The sequence below is a fragment of the Triticum aestivum genome, chromosome 6B (genome assembly GCF_018294505.1).
Source record: "Triticum aestivum cultivar Chinese Spring chromosome 6B, IWGSC CS RefSeq v2.1, whole genome shotgun sequence".
NCBI classification, from domain to species: domain Eukaryota; kingdom Viridiplantae; phylum Streptophyta; class Magnoliopsida; order Poales; family Poaceae; genus Triticum; species Triticum aestivum.
Genome location: NC_057810.1, coordinates 236,493,123 through 236,498,630, shown reverse-complemented (window position 1 = coordinate 236,498,630; position 5,508 = coordinate 236,493,123). Strand labels below are relative to the sequence as shown.

Here is a 5,508-nt window from a genome sequence, read left to right as displayed (position 1 = left end):
AAGTCTCTTTACTCGATCCGTAATACATCATCTCACAACTAACTCATTAGTTGCAATGCTTGCAAGGCTTAAGTGATGTGCATTACCGAGAGGGCCGAGAGATACCTCTTTGACATTCGGAGTGACAAATCCTAATCTCGAAATACGCCAACCCAATAAGTACCTTTGGAGACACCTATAGAGCACCTTTATAATCACCCAGTTACGTTGTGACGTTTGGTAGCACACAAAGTGTTCCTCCGGTAAACGTGAATTGCATAATCTCATAGTCATAGGAACATGTATAAGTCATGAAAAAAGCAATAGCAACATACTAAACGATCGGGTGCTAAGCTAACAGAATGGGTCATGTCAATCAGATCATTCAACTAATGATGTGATCTCGTTAATCAAATAACAACTCTTTGTTCATGGTTAGGAAACATAACCATCTTTGATTAACAAGCTAGTCAAGTAGAGGCATACTAGTGACACTCTGTTTGTCTATATATTCACACATGTATTATGTTTCCGGTTAATGCAATTCTAGCATGAATAATAAACATTTATCATGATATAAGGAAATAAATAATAACTTTGTTATTGCCTCTAGGGCATATTTCCTTCAATATATCCTTTTCAAGTCAGCCTCCATCTCATCCTCCGTTGATGGTCCAAAGTGATAAGCATCGCTATTTGCTCCTGGACCTGGTGTTGGGTGAGACACCCGACTCTCCCCGACTGACTCTTGAGAAGACATCTTGCTCTTAATCTGCAACAGGAACAGCTCGAAACGAAAACAGAGGATATTTGTGTGATATGGTGGTCAAAACCTTCAGGAGTATATATAATGAATTTTTACCAACCAAAATACGTAATGTGCAAGAAAATGGAGTCCGGGAGGCACACGAGGTGTCCACGAGACAGGGGGGTGCCCAGTAAGGGTGGGCGTTCCCTCCACTCTCGTGGAGGCCTCGTGTCCCTCTCGGACTACTTCTTCCTTTCTAAAATTCTTAAATATTCCAAAACTAATAAAAATTGCCATTGGAGTTGTTTTGGAGTCGGTTTACTTACCGTACCACATACCTATTCCTTTTCGGAGTCTGAAACATTCTGGAAAGTGTCCCTTATGTATTCCTCCGGGGTTATGGTTTCAATAATATTAGTTTCCCTTTCAAAAAAATAATAATATTAGTTTCAACATTAATAGGATTACCTGAAATATAATGTTTAATTCTTTGACCGTTTAACACCCTCGGACTTGTGCCTTCGAAGTTGTTGATTTTTATGGCACCAGAATGATAAACCTCCTCGATAATGGAGGGACCTTCCCATTTAGATAGAAGTTTTCCTGCAAAAAATCTTAAACGAGAGTTGAATAATAACACATAATCACCTACATTAAACTCACACTTTTGTATCCTTTTATCATGCCATCGTTTGACTTTTTCTTTGAACTAGATGATACCCTACGCGTTGCTGCGGGATAATTAGTTCATTTGATGAGTGGAATTTATCCCAAGTGTTGATTCACATTGCATGTCAAAAAGAAGGCCCAATTAGCATATTGTTTGCTTCAATGCAACATATTATTAAATAAAACTAACAAATTCCCAATGGGAACAAATAAGGTAGTATAATTTTAAATGGGGCCAGAAGGAAGAAACCAAAGATCAAACTTTCTTGTATTGATGTGTAACAAAGGAAGGATGGAATGTAAGTAAGCATCATCAATTTTATTTATAACATTTCGGTAAACAATACACACCTTCAAGGTTCGCAAATGAAATGATTTCACATTGAAGACATACCAACACTGGACAGAAATGATAAAACATAAGCTCAACTTTTTTATCAAAGGCGCAAACGTAAAATAGGTGTGTGAAAGCACAATCTTTTTATTACTGTAAAATATTACAAAAAAATGATCGTTCGAAAGGACCGAAATGCCAGCTCCATTGTCCGTGGTGGCGCAACTGCAAAGTCAACGAGTGACCCTTTTTGTGAGAACCAAGGTCACACATAGAGGACTTACCGCCATGCTAGAAGCACGTCCTTCGAAATACTGAAAAGAGTATAAGATTTGAAAGGAAGTCAAGCTCTTACTTCAAATTTTTAACAAACGAATATAATTAATTCATCCAAATGATTCAAAGGCATATTTTACAGTTAGAAGAGGGGAAGATAGCATGTTAGACAACTAAACAAAATGCCAATCAAGTGTTAGGTTCAAACAAAACATGTAAACCGTACCTGCTTCATTGTTTAATTATTTGGTAACACTTGTGGTCTTCATCATTGTACAATTTTTAGCAGTTCCCAGTAGTGCTGAAAGAACATGACCTGACCTTTAAACAAATAGTTACTTCATGGAGAATAACTAAAGGCATTAGAAGGAAAGTTAGTATACACATATGATATCCATACATTTTGATAGAGTTCACATTAGACAGGCATCTAAAAGGTTTTTTTTTTGAATATTCAGAAAGAACCAATTACATGAAACAAAAGCAGCCGAGCTATAACAGAAACTTCATACCGGAATATGCTAAAGCACATCAAATGCAACTGACCCTTAAATACACTGTTCGTGTGTTTACAATTGATTTAACTATTGATTACAAAATAAAATATTCTCATACAAATAATGGAGGGTCGAATATTCAATTTTTATTTAGCAAGGCAGTATCGCAATATGATAGATCTGGAAGGGTTAATAATAGTTAACCTTGCGTGCTCAGGTAGATCATAAAGATACACGAAAACAACGTAAAATTAAGAAGAGAAAAACCAACTATGCTTTTGTAGCACAAAGAATATGAACAATACACGAACCATCATTGTAAATGGGGATTGCAAAACAATAGTAGCTTCGGCAAGACTTCAACTGATTTAATAAATACAATCAATTTTAAATGTAGGAAAATAATTAATATCCGCGCTAGTTTTTTTTCATCCGATCCTTTTTCCTTTTCTTTTCATCTGATATTTTTCTCTGATCAAATGATCGAACAGCTAGCTTTTTCTCAAAAAACTAAGAAAGAACTGAATGCTTATATCGATCCTATGGACTGATGCCAAAGTCTCCTGCATCAAAAGGGTGAGATCGAAAACATGAAAGAATAGCGTTACTCTCGCCGATCGCCCGTCAGGCCGCCAGTAAACCTGCGACGGCCACCATCGCACGTGTCACTGTTATATATAGCTGCAACGTGGAAATACATGCATATAGATCAGCTTGCCGATGGATCAAAGTTGGATGAAACTAATTGTCAATATACCTGTATATTAAGGTAGAGTTTGCCTGTTGGGCCGGACAGGTGAGATCGGTCGAGCAGAGGTTGTCTTATCGATTATCCTACTTTGATCCCTGTTGGTGCGACAACCTTCCAGGTAGATTGTCTTGCGATCCTAAACATCTCCCAAGCACAGGGAGGGTCAGTGCTAGATACTGCTGCTTGTGGCGTACAACATCAAAAGCTGCAGTCTGAATCTGAATATAATAATGTAACATACTTACATACATGCTTTCCCTATTGATAACTCCTAATCCCAGAATTAATCAACAACATCAATCTACATGCGTTGGACAGGATGAGATCATGGAGCATAACCTTTGGCGAGGAGAATCATTTCATGATGCGGGGACATGGCCGCCATGATCTAAGACTACAACGCCATGGGACTTGCTCGTTGTTGGCCGATCACTCAATCAGAATCCAAGGTAGTCCTAGATGGCATCGGTAGGTGAAGAAGACACGCCGACCTTGCAAGGAACCCAGGGCGAGGAAGTGGATGGCCAAGGCGAGGAATCTGAGGGAGATGGAGGGTAGAAGCGGGAGGGGTTGGGGATGCGGGGTGGATGTTATTGATGAGGGGATGGAGAGAGGCGGGGGCGGAGAAGCCGAAGGAGTTATCACGAAGGGAGGAGACAGAGTATTTAGATATTGGACCAGACGATTTTTTGGAAAAATTCGTTGGAAAAAAGGAAAATAATTGCTTAGTTGGCAGATCTGGTGACGTGGAGTCTGCATGTTAGATTTGGCAGGGTCGCTGATGTGGATAGCTTGCATGTTAAGAGAAATAGGATAGTGGGGATGAACTATTTAGGTATTATAGATAATTTGGCATTCTCATATACTTGGGTTCTCCATTCATCGAGTGAGCTAATGTCAAACAACCTCTTCTCACCGGTAAGTTTGAAGTCATAGTTGAGCTCTTTAATAGCCCAATATGCTTTATATTCAAGTTCAAGAGGTAAATGACACGCTTTTCCATAAACCATCTTATATAGAGACATACCCATAGGATTTTGTATGCAGTTCTATAGGCCCATAATGCATTATCAAGTTTTTTGGACCAATTCTTTCTAGATATATTGACAGTCTTTTGCAAAATTGATTTGAGCTCTCTATTGCTCAACTCTACTTGACCACTAGACTGCGGATGATAAGGAGATGCAATTCTGTGATTAACATCATACTTAGCAAGCATCTTACGGAAAACACCATGAATAAAATGCGAACCACCGCCAGTCATAAGATATCTGGGGACTCCAAACCTCGGGAAAATAACTTCTTTAAGCATTTTAATAGAAGTGTTATGATCAGCACTACTAGTTGGAATAGCTTCTACCCACTTAGTAACGTAATCAACAACAACTAAAATATGAGTGTAACCATTAGAGACAGGAAAAGGTCCCATATAATCAAAGCCCCAAACATCAAACGGTTCAATAACAAGAGAGTAATCCATATGCATTTCTTGACGTTTACTAATATTACCAATTTTTTGACACTCATCACAAGATAAGACAAACTTACGAGCATCTTTGAAGAGAGTAGGCCAGTAAAAACCAGATTGTAGTACTTTGTGTGCAGTTCTATCTCCAGCATGGTGTCCTCCATATGATTCAGAGTGACACTTGCATAGGATCTATTCCTGTTCATGCTCGGGCACACAACGTCTAATAACACCATCTACTCCCTCTTTATAGAGGTGTGGGTCATCCCAGAAGTAATGTCTTAAATCATAAAAGAACTTTTTCTTTTGCTGGTATGTGAAACTAGGAGGTATAAATTTAGCAACAATGTAATTAGCATAATAATCATACCAAGGAGCCGAGAAGCATCAACGACCGCTAATTGTTCATCAGGAAAGCTATCATCAATAGGCAGTGGGTCATCAAGAACATTCTCTAACCTAGACAAGTTGTCTGCAATGGGGTTCTCAGCTCCCTTTCTATCAATAATATGTAAATCAAATTCTTGGAGCAGGAGAACCCATCTAATGAGCCTAGGCTTAGAATCTTTCTTTTCCATAAGATATTTAATAGTAGCATGATCAGTGTGAATAGTAACTTTGGAATCAACAATATAAGGTCTAAACTTATCACTTGCAAACACAACTGCTAAGAATTCTTTTTCAGTAGTAGCATAATTTATCTGGGTAGTATCAAGAGTCTTACTAGCATACTGGATAACATTCAATTTCTTATCAACTCTTTGCCCTAGAACAGCACCTACAGCA

General features: G+C 38.4%; 1 long non-coding RNA gene across 2 annotated transcripts; it reads right to left on the bottom strand.

Moving 5' to 3' along the window:
- Positions 1-1,227: 1,227 nt before the first annotated feature.
- Positions 1,228-3,873, bottom strand: LOC123136757 (uncharacterized). Of its 2 annotated transcripts, XR_006467250.1 has the most exons (4): positions 3,594-3,873; positions 3,261-3,472; positions 2,233-3,184; positions 1,228-2,044 (listed from the first exon to the last, which is right to left on the bottom strand). It is a non-coding gene; the product is annotated as an uncharacterized lncRNA (long non-coding RNA). The 2 variants fall into 2 exon arrangements; XR_006467249.1 differs by having other exon boundaries at positions 3,261-3,873.
- Positions 3,874-5,508: the final 1,635 nt, after the last annotated feature.